Source organism: Lissotriton helveticus, chromosome 2_2 (assembly GCF_964261635.1).
Source record: "Lissotriton helveticus chromosome 2_2, aLisHel1.1, whole genome shotgun sequence".
In the NCBI taxonomy this organism is placed as follows: Eukaryota; Metazoa; Chordata; class Amphibia; order Caudata; family Salamandridae; genus Lissotriton; species Lissotriton helveticus.
Genome location: NC_136060.1, coordinates 468,344,341 through 468,360,668, shown reverse-complemented (window position 1 = coordinate 468,360,668; position 16,328 = coordinate 468,344,341). Strand labels below are relative to the sequence as shown.

The window sequence follows — 16,328 nt, the reverse complement described above, 5'->3', positions numbered from 1 at the left end:
TGACGAGGAGTATGATTTAGGTGGGGGGGGGGATAACGTAACATACCCCTTAGATGAGGATGTCAACCCCCAATATCCCAAGGAGGACGAGGCATATGGTTTTACACCACACAATGCACCAGACATCCCTGATCCTCATTACTACCCAACAAAACCTTCCCCTCAAGAAGATAGTATTGGGTTTAATCATTAATTAAACAGAGCTGCCCTTTCCCACGGAGTATCAATGCACTCTGATGCCATTCAATCGATCAATCAGCAAATTTGTAGAACGCGCTACTCACCTGCTAGGGTCTCAATGCGCTTGGAGGGGGGGGGGGAGTCGCTACTGCTCGAACAGCCAGGTCTTAAGTTGCTTTCTGAAGTAGAGATGGTCCTGGGTCATCCGAAGGTGGGTGGTGAGGGAGTTCCATGTCTTGGCCGCCAGGTAGGAGAAGGATCTTCCTCCGGCGGTGGATTTGCGGATTCGTGGGACGGAGGCGAGGGTGAGGCTGGCGGGTGGGTGTGTAGAATGTGAGGCGGCTGTTGAGGTATTTCGGGCCCATGTCGTGGATAGCCTTGTGTGCGTGGGTGAGGAGTCTGAACGTGATCCTCTTGGTGACGGGGAGCCAGTGCAGGTCTTTCAGATGGGCAGAGATGTGGCTGTGGCGAGGGATGTCCAGGATGAGTCGTGCAGAAGAGTTCTGTGTGCGCTGGAGTCTTTTCTGGAGTTTGGCTGTGGTTCCGGCGTAGAGGGTGTTCCCGTAATCCAGACGGCTGGTGACGAGGGCCTGGGTGACCGTCTTCCTGGTTTCGATGGGGATCCACCGGAAGATCTTTCGGAGCATGCGCAGGGTGTTGAAGCAGGAAGACGAGACGGCGTTGACTTGTTTGGTCATCGTGAGGGAGGAGTCCAGGATGAAGCCAAGGTTGCGTGCATGGTCCGTTGGCTTGGGTGTGGTGCCCAGTGCAGGGGGCCACCAGGAGTCGTCCCAAGGGGATGGTCCGAGGATGAGGACTTCCGTCTTGTCTGAGTTCAGTTTCAGACGGCTGATCTTCATCCATTCCGCGACGTCTTTCATTCCTTCCTGGAGACTGGCTTTGGTGGTGGCGGGGTCGTTGGTGAGGGAGAGGATCAGCTGGGTGTCGGCGTAGGAGATGATGTTACGGTTGTGTTGGCGTGCGATGGCAGCGAGAGGGCTCATGTAGACGTTGAAGAGGGTGGGAATGAGTGAGGATCCTTGCGGGACGCCGTAGATGACTTCGGTGGCCTCGGATCACAATGGGGGGAGGCGGACTCTCTGGGTTCTTCCGGCGAGGAACGAGATGATCCACTCCAGGGCCGCTCCTTGGATTCCGGTCTTGCTGAGGCGCTGGATCAGGGTGCGGTGGCATACGGTGTCGAAGGCTGCGGAGAGGTCTAGGAGGATGAGGGCAGCAGTTTCCCCGTTGTCGAGCAGGGATCTGATGTTGTCGGTAGCTGCGATGAGAGCGGTCTCGGTGCTGTGGTTTGCTCGGAAACCGGACTGTGATGGGTCGAGGGATCCGTTGGTCTCGAGGAAGGCGGAGAGTTGTCTGTTGACGGTCTTCTCGATGACTTTGGCTGGAAAGGGGAGGAGCGAGATGGGGCGGAAGTTCTTGAGGTCCGTGGGGTCCGCGGTGGGTTTCTTCAGGAGGGCGCTCAGCTCTGCATGTTTCCAACTCTTCGGGAAGGTGGCGGATGCGAAGGAGCTGTTGATGATGTTCCGGAGCTGGGGTGCGATGACGGAGTCTGCTTTGTTGAAGATGTGGTGTGGGCAGGGGTCGGTTGGGGAGCCGGAGTGGATGGTGTTCATCAGGCGGGTGGTGTCTTCGGTGCTGACAAGGGTCCAGGTGCAGAGGGTTGTGTTGGGGGGGCGTTGGTTCGGTGGTTGGGTGCGTGGTCTGTGCGCCGAAGCTGTTGTGTATGTCGGCGATCTTTCGGTGGAAGAACGAGGCGAGTGAGTCGCAGAGGTCTTGCGAGGGTGTGATATCGTTGTTGCAGGCGCTGGGGTTGGAGAGCTCTTCAAAGATGCTGAAGAGTTCCTTGCTGTTGTGGGTGTTGTTGTCCAGTCGTTCTTTGAATGTTGTCCGTTTGGTGGTGTGGATCAGCTGGTCGTGTTTGCGGGTGGCGTTCTTGAGGGCTGTCATGTTTTCTGTTGTCTAGTCGTGGCACCAGGCTTTCTCGAGGGTGCGGCAGGTTTTCTTGAAGTTTTTGAGGTCGTTGGTGAACCACGAGGCTTTCCTGCTGCCGGATCTGCTGGGAGGGTTCTTCAGTGGTGCGAGGTCGCCGGCGCAGGTGGTGAGCCACTGTGTGAGGTTGCGGGCTGCTTTGCTGGGGTCTGTGGTGTTGGTGGGTGGGTTCTGGCTGAGGGCGGTGGTGAGCTGGTCGGCGGTGATCTTGCTCCAGTTTCTTCGGGGGGCCTGCTGCGGGTGGTGGTGGGTCGTGGTTCTCCTGAAGTTGAAGTGGACGCAGCTGTGATATGTCCAGTGCAGTCCGGAGGAGTGGCTGAAGGAGATGTGCTTGCTGGAGGAGAAGACGGGGTCAAGCGTGTGGCCGGCGTAGGGGGGTGTTCACCAGTTGCTTGAGTCCGAGGTTGGCGAGGTGGTCCAGCAGGGCGGCGGTGTTGCAGTCCTTGTTGTTCTCTAGGTGGAAGTTGAGGTCCCCTAGGAGGATGTAGTCTGATGAGGTGAGGGCGTGTGGACTGATAAAGTCTGCGATGGCTTCGCTGAATTGTGTGCGTGGTCCCAGGGGTCTGTAGATTAGAGTGCCTCTGAGGTTGGTCTTGGGGTCGGTGTGTATCTGGAAGTGAAGGTGCTCGGCGGCGGTGAGGGTGTAGTCTGAGTTGGTCGTGATGCGGATGGTGTTTCTGTGGACGATGGCGATGCCTCCTCCGGTTTGGTTGACGCGGTCCCTCCGGGTGATCTTGTAGCCATCCGGGATGGCTATGTCGGGGGCTGAGGAGGCGTTCATCCAGGTTTCTGTGAGGAAGGCGACGTCTGGTGATGTTGGGTCGAGGAGGTTCCAGAGTTCGACGGCGTGCCTGTGGACGGAGTGGGTGTTGAGCAGGATGCACTTGAGGTGGTTGTTACTGGTGCTCGGCTTGGCGGGTGCGGTGCAGGTTCGGAGGCAGGTGAATTGGCAGGCTTGGCAGGTGAAGGGTCCGTGGGTGCGTTTCGGGGTGGCCCGGTAGCAGGCGGGGTTCCGGCCGGCGTTGAGTGCGTGGAGGGTGGCGGCGTCGTAGGTCCATCTGGTGGGCTGGCATCGTTGAGGACCAGGGTTCCTGGCGCTGGGTGCGGTCCAGGCGTGGATGGGCGTAGACGGGCTTGCCTTTGGCACGCCCACTGCGCGTGGCCGCTGCACGTACGCGCGACCCCGCCATTTATGGGGAAGTGAGAGGGAGGAGCAGCTGGTAGGCGGGAGCGGGAGACAGGAGAGGGGGGCGGGGCCGCAGGAGAGCAGCGACGGGGAGCAGAGGGGGGGAAGAGCGGGAAAGCGGAGCCGGGGAGAGCGAGGGCAAGCCTGGAGATCAGGGCAAGCCTGGAGAACGGTGCAAGCCTGGAGAGCGAGGGCAAGCCTGGAGAGCAGGGGCCCTAAGGAGAGGCGGCAGCAAGAGGGCCAAGCAGGCAGCGGCAGCAGAATCCGGGCACACGGGGGCCGTGCGGTGGTGGAGTGACCGGGTCAAGGGTCACCATTGAGGAGGATTTCTTACTAGACACATTTGAGCAGTCACAAAGGTCTACTCAAATATTACCCATGATCAAAGGAGTCATTAAACATGCTGCGGACATTTTTAAAGATCCAGTAAGATGTAGGGTGCCTTTATCCCAGAATAGAAAAAAGTATAGACCAGCACCAGCTGATCCGGTCTATATCAAGGGACATCTGCAACTAGACTCGTTGGTAGTGTTAAACGCACGTAAAAGAGCCAACTCCCAAACTTCTGGTGACACGCCCCCGCCTGACAAGGAATCAAAAATTATTGATGCGTCAGGGAAAAGGATTGCTGCACAAGCAACAAACATGGCGCATAGCGAACACACAAGCCTTACTTTCACGTTATGACAGGGCTCACTACGACCAACTAGAAAAATTAATGGAACATCTCCCAGATCAATACAAAGATCAGGCAGCAGAGCTCTTACAAGAAGGCAAACTAATATCTAATGCCTCAATTAAATGCGCACTAGATGTAGCTGACACAGCATCCAGAGCAGTCAATACTAGAGTGATTCTAAGACATCATGCATGTTTACGCATTTCAGGTTGTAAACCAGAGGTACAGACTACCATCCTAAACCAGCCCTTTAATCAGAACCAGTTGTTCGGGCCGGAGGTAGATAACACACTAGAGAAGATGAAGAAAGACACGGACACGGCTTAATCTATGGGTGCATTACAAGCCACCCAGAATAGAAGTTCTTTTCGCTGTTCCTTCTATAGAGGAGGCTCAAAGCAAACCGGCACAGAGACCACATCATCTTTTAAGACAAACACACAAACCTCCTCTAACAAAGGCTACTTTAGAGGAGGATACAGAGGCAACAACAATAAGGGAAGAGGTAGAGGTAGTAACAACTGCTCCTCTTCCACTCCCAAACAGTGACTTTACCTCTGCCTCCCCTACAGCATTCCACTCCTGTGGGGGGCAGACTTTCACAGGTCCTACCTGTCTGGAACTCCATCACAACAGACAGGTGGGTAAGACAAATTATCCAACATGGCTACTGCCTAGAACTCACAGCAACCCCCCCAAACATACCACCCAGGCAGCGTACAATGTCCCGCGAACACATAACTCTGCTAAAACAGGAAGTTCTAGCACTCCTACAAAAAGATGCTATTCAAGTAGTTCCTTTAGAGGAACAAGGAACAGGAGTTTACTCCCTGTACTTCCTAATTCCCAAAAAGGATGGGACACTGAGACCAATTCTCGACCTCAGGCCGCTCAACCACTACATACAATCGGATCATTTTCACATGATCACTTTACAACAAGTACTCCCATTACTACAACAGGGAGACTTTCTGTCCACACTAGACCTAAAGGACGCCTATTTTCACGTTCCTATACTGTGAGAAGTTGGCCTGATGTGCAGTGTTCACTATTCTAGTGATCACTATATATCAGTCCAAACAACCCTTATTGATGATTGGTTGTAAGTCAACCTTATAGACCAGCTATCCTAGTAGCATGGATACGAGCAGTCTAAGGCTAAGACTCTAGAGGGCGTGTTAAGCCAGCTGTTTTACCATCACATTACCCCTTGAACACCCAGTGAAAGGACACCACACAAGTGTTATGAAAATAAACAGTGTATTTATTAGAATCACAACAACCCTGTACTCTTTATGAGGACAGGGTGCTAGGCACACAACAAAACTCTTACGAAAATACTTTTAAGTTAGCACGTTACACAAATGCCCGAGGGGCACGAAAAACCATATACGCTAAAAGTGGAATGCGAATTACTAGCAGGTAAGTAACAGTTCTAATAGGCTTTGGAATCGCTAGGACTGGACTAGGGAATCGTTAGATTACTACTAGGAGGCCTAGGGGACTCGGGTGCAGAGTGTGCACTCTCACGCGGGATGCGGGACAAAGTCTATGGAAGCTAGAATTCACAAAGTTAGTGTTCACGGGCGAACCCGACCTGGTAGGGAGAAAACGACAGTGGATCCTGACCCTTGGGTAGTGAGGCTATGCTGGGACACCGGAGTGCCGAAGTTACCTAGCCCAGGGGCTGCAGCTGCATAGGTCTGAAAAGACGTCGGGGATCTCGTTGCCGGACCAGGAGCCTGGAAGGAAGAAGTTGCTGGCAGGCGACCAGTGAAGGAAAGTTCGATGGATCCAAGCCTGGATCAAGGAAGAAGAAAACCTGAAAGCAGAGGGGACCAAGTTCTTGAATCACTAGCCAGTGATTAAGTGGGCACCAGGATGGCACCGGGCGAAGTCACCGCAGTCAGGTGAGTGGGCGCTGCTGGGCTCTGCAGTCTCTCGGACCAGGAGGCGTTGTCGGCGACCAGGATGGAGGTGCGAGCTGTCCCACGATGGATGAAGTCGTTGGCGTCGAAGTTACCCAGGATTGGGCAACAAGCCTTGGCTAATTCAAGCCCACGCGGTGGACTCAAAATGGCGTCTTGAGTGGACCAGGAGGGTCCGGGGTGCTCCTCTTCGGGAAGGGAGCAAGGGCCAGTCTGGAGCAACCAGACCAGCAGCAGAAATGTCGTCGGGCGTCGTCAGGAAGGCCACAAGCCAACGGGCTAGTAGCCAAACAACGCGGTGAGCAGCGGAAAGCAGAAGGGCCCCACGCAGATCGTGGAGATGCTGGGGGGCTGCACTTCGGAGCTGGAGCTGCTCAGAGTCGGGGCTTCTCGGACCCCAAAGCACTCACCAGTAGATTACTCGGCGGGCTTGCTGGAAAGAAGTCGTGCAGTCTTGCAGATGGCCGGTCCCTTGAGGTCTCGTCGCACCCACGGTTCTCAGCTGGGCTGTAGAGGTGGGTAGAGGTCAGAGGTGCCAGGGAAGCCGGTTCTCGTCGAGCTGGGCAGTCGGATTCCAGAGGAAGGACTTGCAGCAGACCGCAGTGTTCTTAGATGGTGCCTGCGGATGCAGGGTGACTACTCCTTAGTCACAAGGGAGAAATCTTAGGAAGAAGTCTTGAGTTCCTTTCGCAGAAAGTAGTTTCAGGATTCAAAGATGATCTGATTTGGAAGGGGGCCAGTCTCTACCTTTATCCTGTAAAAAGGGGCTGGCACGCGACTAAGTCCTGCCCTATGGGTGGGACTAGGAGGGGGGTGGTTACACCCACTTCCTTGGCGGGCTTTTCCCCAGCACAGGGTCTGGAGTGACCCTGGAACTGGTTCAAGCCGGCCTATGCATAGTGAGCACCGGGGTGCTACTTGCAGTCACCTTCCTCTAAAGCCCTGCCTACCTACAATACACAAAACCCTGTCTGGGACGGTGCTGGCACCGCCCCTGGCAGGAAACCCTTTGTCCTTATCTCCTGCTCTGGGAGGACTCCCAGCAGCAGGAGGGCAGACTTGTGTCTCGGTGGCAGCATCCATTTTGTGGATGCTAAGGCTCTGTCTGACTTTAACCGGGGTTAGGGGTTACATACATGTCGTGTCCCTCTAGAAGGGTGGAATGCTAACCCCGTCGCCAGAATTGGCGAGGGGTTAGTATTCCAATTCGTATGACACCTTACTCGACATGTTTTGATAAAGCGATACCAGAGTTGGCACATAACCGCGAGGATTATAATGCACTTAAGAGTATATGGTATGCGATATCATGGAAACGGCTAAGGGATGGATCCCGAAAGCCGCAGACAGGCTCAGCTCATGCCAGAGCACCATCTCACACGATTCCAAGCACTCTGCCTTCAGGATTGTTAAGGCCTGCCATAGGAGTGACTGATAGGAGATCTGTGTGTCCATTTTTAGGGTTAGATATAGGTATACTATATCTAAAGCAAAGGGTGATTACACCACCTTGCCCCAGCTGTCAAGCAGCCAGTTGTGTCAGATTTGGATGGCCAGCCAGGGGTGGCATAATACATGCTGCAGCCCCTGGTAGGCCCTGGGTACACCTATGCCCTGGGTACCTAAGGTACACTGTACAGGGACTGATAAGGTGGCTCAGTATCCAATTTAGATATGTACCTAAGGTACATGGAATCCATTTTACAGAGAGAGCAGTGGGCCTGAGGTCCTGAATAGCAGGGCCTCGGGTCAACTAAGTCAGAAAACCAGCAAAACACCAGGCAAAAAGTTGGGGGCAACCATAGTCAGGGATCAACCTTCCTACATAACCCCCCCCCAAACGAAAGGAGATAAGGCTATCCTTGTCCAGGTAAGCCTATATTGCCTAAGTGGCCCTTTAAGGAAGTACCAGCACTGGCATGGTTACCCCCTATGTCATGGTCCACTAAGCAATCCCTCACCCTAAGGGTGTCTGAGGGTCTCCACCATAGGGAATCTCTACCTGTGGTGTGTTTTGTCAAAGAAAAAGGCTGGTGCTGAAATGGAGTACTGAAGTGAGGCTCCACTAACTTTGGGCTCAGCTTCCTCCAATCATCATCCACCATAGAGGCCTTTCTTTCCAAGACTGAGTTGTTTTGGGCTCTCAGGGTCAACCTCTGGCTACCTACAGCTGGAGGTTGGGTCCCTCTGTTTGGCTTACTGGAGGGACAGGTCAGGTCTGGGGCCCTCAGGTCCCAAGTTTGGCTGTGCCCAACAGTGTCCATCTGTGGGAGGTCCCTAACTAATTTTAAGCGGGATCCCTCAGGAGTGTGTTTTATTTTCACTTGGCTAGGACTACTAGCTTCAGTGCCCTTAATCTGCTGATTGGGAAATTCTTTTGGACAGGGGGCCCTTTGGGGTCCAACACTGGCCTCCCTGACCTCTACAGCCCTGGGCTGACTGAGGCAGGGTAGAGAGGGGCAGGTTACCTGCTCCAGACTGGGTCCCACCTTGGAAGGGTCCACTGACATCAGGGGTTCTGCCAGGCTAGGCCTGACTACCTCTGTGGCAGTTGCTTCACAAGGGGTCAGATCAGTTCCCTGAGGAGGCTGATCTGTTCCTAAAGTCTGGTGGGAGGGAGATTTCTCTTCCTCCTCAATGCTCTCTGTCTGAGTGGAGTGATCCATAGTTTCAGGCTTCACAACACTATCATCTGTCTGAGTTTGAGCTGTGGCCATCACAACTCTCCCAACCTTTTCAGGAGGGGGCTCAGTTTGGGTGTGGGCTGTTACCATGACAGCCTTGACAACCTGTTCTGGGAAGGAAGTTGTCTGAGATTGGGTTGTGACTGGCACAACCCTCCTGACCTGTTCAGGGAGGATATCTTGGACTGGGGCTGTGGCTACCACTGCCCCACTAACCTTACCATGGATGTTTACCATTCTAGAATGGGTTTCTTGCTCTACTTCAGCCCAGGCTGAGAGCTCTAAATCATTCCCCAGTAGGCAATCTACAGGCAAGTTTGGTGACACTGCCACTCTCTTGTGGCCAGTGACACCTCCCCAGCTGAGATTGACCACTGCCATGGGATGATCTCTCTGTACTCCATCAATATTGGTCACCTGGTATGTGGCACCAGGTAAAAGTTGCCTTGAGGGGACTAGACTCTCAGTCACCATAGTGATGCTAGCCCCTGTATCTCTATAGGCCTCAACTTTTATACCATTGATGAGGGGCTCCTGTCTGTACTTGCCCAAAGTGTTGGGACAAGTTGTGAAGTTGGCAAACCCCATGCCAGTCTCACAGACAAGAGTATCTAAGTTTGGGGACCTGGTTAGGCCAGAGTCCCCAGGAACTCCCAAAGTAAATGCACCCAAATTCTTGGGGGCACTCCCACCACCTGGGGGATTACTACTAGTAGTAACAGGAGGTTTGGGAATGTTACTTGGGGGTATGTTTTCCTTATTGTTATTCTTGGGGCAACTGCTGTCAGTTTTTAAATGACCCACCTGTTTACAGGGATAACAATAAGGTTTCTTCTGATTGTTGGAAGGATTCTGGGACCCACCCCCCTCAGAGGACTTTTGGGGCCCTGGTGTGGTTTGATCTGAAGATTTATTCCCACCCTTCTCTTGAGGCTTGGTTGATTCCTTTTTCTGGTCACCACCTTGGTTCTTGGGCCTAATCCTGGTTCTGACCCATTTGTCTGCCCTCTTACCCAATTCTTGTGGAGAGGTCAGATCAGAGTCTACCAGGTGCTGGTGTAATAACTGGTTCTGACAATTATTTAAGACTTGCTCTCTCATAATTAGATTATACAATCCCTTGAAATCAGTAACCTTACTACCCAGTAGCCAGCCTTCCAGAGCCTTAGTGGCACAATCAACAAAGTCAGACCAGTCCTGAGACTGAGTTTTCTGGGTGTCTCTGAACAGCAACCTGTACTGCTCAGTGGTTAAACCAAACCCATCAACCAGTGCATTTTTCAGGACCTGGTAATTGTTAGCATCCTCCACTCTTGTAGTGAGGAGCTTATCTCTACCTTTACCATCAAAGGAGAGCCACAGTATAGCTGCCCACTGACTCTGGGGAATGCACTGCACAGTGCAGGCCCTCTCCAGAGCAGCCATCCATTTCTGGATGTCATCCCCTTGCTTAAAGGGGGGCACTATTTTAGTCAGGTGTTTAGTATCTAAACCCTTCTCTCTATCTCTTGGGAGATTGCTGCCACCAGTGGGAGCTAGCCCACTCATCTGCTGCTCTCTTGCCAGGGCAAGCTTCTCTTTGGCCAGGGCAATTTCTTCCCTTTCAATCCTCAGTTCAGCTTGTCTCATCCTAGCTTCATGCTCCTTTCTCTGAGGGGAAGTAAATCTCCTCTGTGGAGGATTCCTTCTCCCCTGAGAAGAGGCATTAGAGTGCAGAGATCTATTGGAGTCCCTAGAAAGAGATCTATCTCTCCTAACTCCAAGGTTAGGCCCACTTCGGGTTAGTACTGGGGGGCCCCCAGATCCTAGCCCAAGTAAGTCTAAGTTGGTCCTAGTTAGCCTTCTGACTACCTCAAGACCTTTGTCTACCTCATCCCCAGAGAGTACCTCCTGATCCTCCTCCTCAACTGCTGAATCAGTGTTGGGGAGGTCTGGATCCCCAGAGGTTCCCTCTAAGGCTGGCATGCTCTCATGTAACTGAGAGAGCTTTCTGGCATCATATGTCTCTAAGAGACCTATCAGAAAGGGAAGGGTGGGGTTAGACCCCTGCTTCAGTTTCCTGGAGACACAGAGTTGCCTCATCTCCTGAAAATTGAGAGCTGCATATCGTGAAGTGACCTGTGGAGGGTCAAAGCTGACCAGGGGAGTCTCAGTAGAGTCCCCCTGAGTCGACATGCTTTTCTAGTGAGGTGTAAGTGGTGCACTTACCTACACTATATGTTTGCCTACTGATCCCTTGCTAGAGTTGTAGTTTAGGGTGTGCTAGGCCCTAGGAGCTACAACAGCTGGTTCAGTAGAACTCAGAGTATTCTAAGCTAAGTTATATGTACCTTTAGTACTTATGTGATCTTTCACAAGATATTCTTAGGGCATGTGTGGTAAAACAACAGCAAGCTCAAATCCCAACCGCTGCTCACCAATGTGGGAAGTTGGCCTGATGTGCAGTGTTCACTATTCTAGTGATCACTATATATCAGTCCAAACAACCCTTATTGATGATTGGTTGTAAGTCAACCTTATAGACCAGCTATCCTAGTAGCATGGATACGAGCAGTCTAAGGCTAAGACTCTAGAGGGCGTGTTAAGCCAGCTGTTTTACCATCACATTACCCCTTGAACACCCAGTGAAAGGACACCACACAAGTGTTATGAAAATAAACAGTGTATTTATTAGAATCACAACAACCCTGTACTCTTTATGAGGACAGGGTGCTAGGCACACAACAAAACTCTTACGAAAATACTTTTAAGTTAGCACGTTACACAAATGCCCGAGGGGCACGAAAAACCATATACGCTAAAAGTGGAATGCGAATTACTAGCAGGTAAGTAACAGTTCTAATAGGCTTTGGAATCGCTAGGACTGGACTAGGGAATCGTTAGATTACTACTAGGAGGCCTAGGGGACTCGGGTGCAGAGTGTGCACTCTCACGCGGGATGCGGGACAAAGTCTATGGAAGCTAGAATTCACAAAGTTAGTGTTCACGGGCGAACCCGACCTGGTAGGGAGAAAACGACAGTGGATCCTGACCCTTGGGTAGTGAGGCTATGCTGGGACACCGGAGTGCCGAAGTTACCTAGCCCAGGGGCTGCAGCTGCATAGGTCTGAAAAGACGTCGGGGATCTCGTTGCCGGACCAGGAGCCTGGAAGGAAGAAGTTGCTGGCAGGCGACCAGTGAAGGAAAGTTCGATGGATCCAAGCCTGGATCAAGGAAGAAGAAAACCTGAAAGCAGAGGGGACCAAGTTCTTGAATCACTAGCCAGTGATTAAGTGGGCACCAGGATGGCACCGGGCGAAGTCACCGCAGTCAGGTGAGTGGGCGCTGCTGGGCTCTGCAGTCTCTCGGACCAGGAGGCGTTGTCGGCGACCAGGATGGAGGTGCGAGCTGTCCCACGATGGATGAAGTCGTTGGCGTCGAAGTTACCCAGGATTGGGCAACAAGCCTTGGCTAATTCAAGCCCACGCGGTGGACTCAAAATGGCGTCTTGAGTGGACCAGGAGGGTCCGGGGTGCTCCTCTTCGGGAAGGGAGCAAGGGCCAGTCTGGAGCAACCAGACCAGCAGCAGAAATGTCGTCGGGCGTCGTCAGGAAGGCCACAAGCCAACGGGCTAGTAGCCAAACAACGCGGTGAGCAGCGGAAAGCAGAAGGGCCCCACGCAGATCGTGGAGATGCTGGGGGGCTGCACTTCGGAGCTGGAGCTGCTCAGAGTCGGGGCTTCTCGGACCCCAAAGCACTCACCAGTAGATTACTCGGCGGGCTTGCTGGAAAGAAGTCGTGCAGTCTTGCAGATGGCCGGTCCCTTGAGGTCTCGTCGCACCCACGGTTCTCAGCTGGGCTGTAGAGGTGGGTAGAGGTCAGAGGTGCCAGGGAAGCCGGTTCTCGTCGAGCTGGGCAGTCGGATTCCAGAGGAAGGACTTGCAGCAGACCGCAGTGTTCTTAGATGGTGCCTGCGGATGCAGGGTGACTACTCCTTAGTCACAAGGGAGAAATCTTAGGAAGAAGTCTTGAGTTCCTTTCGCAGAAAGTAGTTTCAGGATTCAAAGATGATCTGATTTGGAAGGGGGCCAGTCTCTACCTTTATCCTGTAAAAAGGGGCTGGCACGCGACTAAGTCCTGCCCTATGGGTGGGACTAGGAGGGGGGTGGTTACACCCACTTCCTTGGCGGGCTTTTCCCCAGCACAGGGTCTGGAGTGACCCTGGAACTGGTTCAAGCCGGCCTATGCATAGTGAGCACCGGGGTGCTACTTGCAGTCACCTTCCTCTAAAGCCCTGCCTACCTACAATACACAAAACCCTGTCTGGGACGGTGCTGGCACCGCCCCTGGCAGGAAACCCTTTGTCCTTATCTCCTGCTCTGGGAGGACTCCCAGCAGCAGGAGGGCAGACTTGTGTCTCGGTGGCAGCATCCATTTTGTGGATGCTAAGGCTCTGTCTGACTTTAACCGGGGTTAGGGGTTACATACATGTCGTGTCCCTCTAGAAGGGTGGAATGCTAACCCCGTCGCCAGAATTGGCGAGGGGTTAGTATTCCAATTCGTATGACACCTTACTCGACATGTTTTGATAAAGCGATACCAGAGTTGGCACATAACCGCGAGGATTATAATGCACTTAAGAGTATATGGTATGCGATATCATGGAAACGGCTAAGGGATGGATCCCGAAAGCCGCAGACAGGCTCAGCTCATGCCAGAGCACCATCTCACACGATTCCAAGCACTCTGCCTTCAGGATTGTTAAGGCCTGCCATAGGAGTGACTGATAGGAGATCTGTGTGTCCATTTTTAGGGTTAGATATAGGTATACTATATCTAAAGCAAAGGGTGATTACACCACCTTGCCCCAGCTGTCAAGCAGCCAGTTGTGTCAGATTTGGATGGCCAGCCAGGGGTGGCATAATACATGCTGCAGCCCCTGGTAGGCCCTGGGTACACCTATGCCCTGGGTACCTAAGGTACACTGTACAGGGACTGATAAGGTGGCTCAGTATCCAATTTAGATATGTACCTAAGGTACATGGAATCCATTTTACAGAGAGAGCAGTGGGCCTGAGGTCCTGAATAGCAGGGCCTCGGGTCAACTAAGTCAGAAAACCAGCAAAACACCAGGCAAAAAGTTGGGGGCAACCATAGTCAGGGATCAACCTTCCTACATATACATCCTGCACACCGGAGGTATCTAAGGTTTGTCATACAAGGACAACACTACCAGTTCAAAGTCCTTCCATTTGGGGTCACAACAGCACCACGAGTGTTTACAAAGTGCTTAGCAGTAGTAGCAGCACATCTCAGAAGACAACAAATACATGTCTTCCCTTACCTAGACGACTGGCTCATAAAAGCAAGATCGTTAAAACAGTGTGTACAACACACAAAACAAACAATTCAAACACTGCACGACTTAGGGTTTACGATAAACTACACCAAGTCGCACCTAGAGCCTTCGCACGGTCATCAATATCTAGGAGCTACCATAGACACATCTACAGCTCTAGCGTATCCCAGTCAAGCCAGGATTCAAAGCATTCAGACCGTAGTCTCCATTTTTCCATGCCAGCACTCTCTCCAAGCCAGAGTGTTCATGAAACTAATAGGCATGATGGCGTTTTGCATCTTTATAGTTCCTCATGCAAGACTGCAAATGCGCCCACTACAGGAATGTCTGGCACATCAGTGGAATCTGGCTCAAGGTCAGCTCACAAACCTGGTGTTGGTAGACAGCCGTACATATCGCTCTCTGCAGTGGTGGAACACCAAAAACTTAACAAAGGGACGGCCGTTCCTAGATCCTGTTCCACAGATAGTGCTCACGACAGATGCATCCCTCACAGGATGGGGAAACCATCTCTTGCATTATACCACACAACGTCAGTGGAACAATCAACAGAAACAGTTCCACATCACCCATTTGGAGTTGCTAGCAATTTTCCTAGCACTCAAAACTTTTCAAGTACAAATAAAGAACAAAGCTGTCCTAGTCCGGACGGACAATATGACAGCCATGTACTATATACAAAAACAGGGGGGACACACTCTCTGCAACTGTCCCAGCTTGCACAGAACATTTGGAGATGGGCCATCCCTCAAAACATACACCTCACAGTAGAACACCTTCCAGGAATTCACAACCAGATAGCAGATCTGTTGAGTCGTCAGTCACAACAGATTCACGAATGGGAGTTGCACCCACAAGTTCTACAACCATTCTTCCAAATGTGGGGGCATCCACAGATAGACATGTTTTCCACGCATTAAAATGCAAAATGCCCAACCTTCGCCACCAGGTTCCCACACCCACGGTCGGAGGGGAATGCAATATGGATGAACTGGTCAGGCAGATTTGCGTACGCTTTTCCACCTCTCCCACTCATTCCGCTAGTAGTACACAAACTCAGACAACAGTAACAATAATAATAAATCCATATTTGTAAAGAGCACAATCGCCCGCAAGGGTCTCTAGGCGCTGCGGGCCGTCTGGAAGATTAAGCAAGCTATTGCCCAGAGTCACATGGTGCTGGGCTAATCTGCCGCCGGCCCCGGGGATCGAACCGTGATCCCCAGATTCCGGAGTCAGTCGCCCTAGCCGCGGCGCCACACCTCTTCACCTACAGTCTCTCAAACTAATACTAGTGGCCCCCACATGGGCACGTCAGCTGTGGTTGACCACGCTACTAGATCTCACTGGTTCCACATCAGAAATTACGGCTCACACCATCCCTGTTAACACATAACCATGGAGAAATAAGGCACCCAGAACCAAGCCAACTGAATTTGGCGATCTGGCTTCTGAAGTCCTAGAGTTTGGTTACTTAAATTCACCACCAGACTGTATGAATATAATTAGAGAAGCTAGATGACCCGCTACCAGAGCATGTTATGCTGCTAAGTGGAAAAGATTTGCAATATACTGTAACAATAATCACATTGATCCACTGGATGTTTCCATCCAAAATATAATTTGCTACCTTTTACACACCTGCATCTAGCAGCAATTGCAGCATATTTACAAAATAGGCAACATCTATCTCTCTTTAGAGTACCTGCAATAAAAGCATTTATGGAAGGATTAAAAAGAATAATCCCACCTATGTTACCACCTGCTCCAGTATGGAACCTAAATGTGGTCCTTACAAGACTCATGGGTCCCCCTTTTGAGCCTCCTCATAAGTGTGAACTGCAATTCCTTATATGGAAAACTGCCTTCCTTGTTGCCATCACCTCTCTCAGAAGAGTTAGTGAAATACAAGCATTCACAATAGAAGAACCATTTTTTCAAATACATCCTAACAAAGTGGTTCTTAGACCCAATCCTAAATTCCTACCAAAAGTGATTACTCCTTTTCACCTTAACCAATCAGTAGAGTTACCAGTGTTTTTTCAAAAACCGGACTCTGTTGCAGAAAGGGCTCTTCACACCTTAGATGTTAGACGAGCTCTACTATACTACACAGACAGGACTACATCCTTCAGAAAGACAAAACAACTATTTGTATCTTTCTCTCCCCCACACAAAGGCAATCCCATCTCTAAAGGAGGAATTGCCAGATGGATTGTAAAGTGTATTCAAATATGCTATCAAAAAGCTAAACATACACTAACAGTTCCTCCTAGAGCGCACTTCACTCGCAAACTAGGACCTTCTATGGCTTTCTTAGGAA

General features: G+C 51.6%; 1 protein-coding gene across 1 annotated transcript in view; it reads left to right on the top strand.

Moving 5' to 3' along the window:
- SLC4A11 (solute carrier family 4 member 11) overlaps positions 1 to 16,328 on the top strand; it is a 1,943,806-nt gene that overhangs the window by 1,360,444 nt on the left and 567,034 nt on the right. The gene's annotated exons all lie outside the window — the stretch shown is intronic.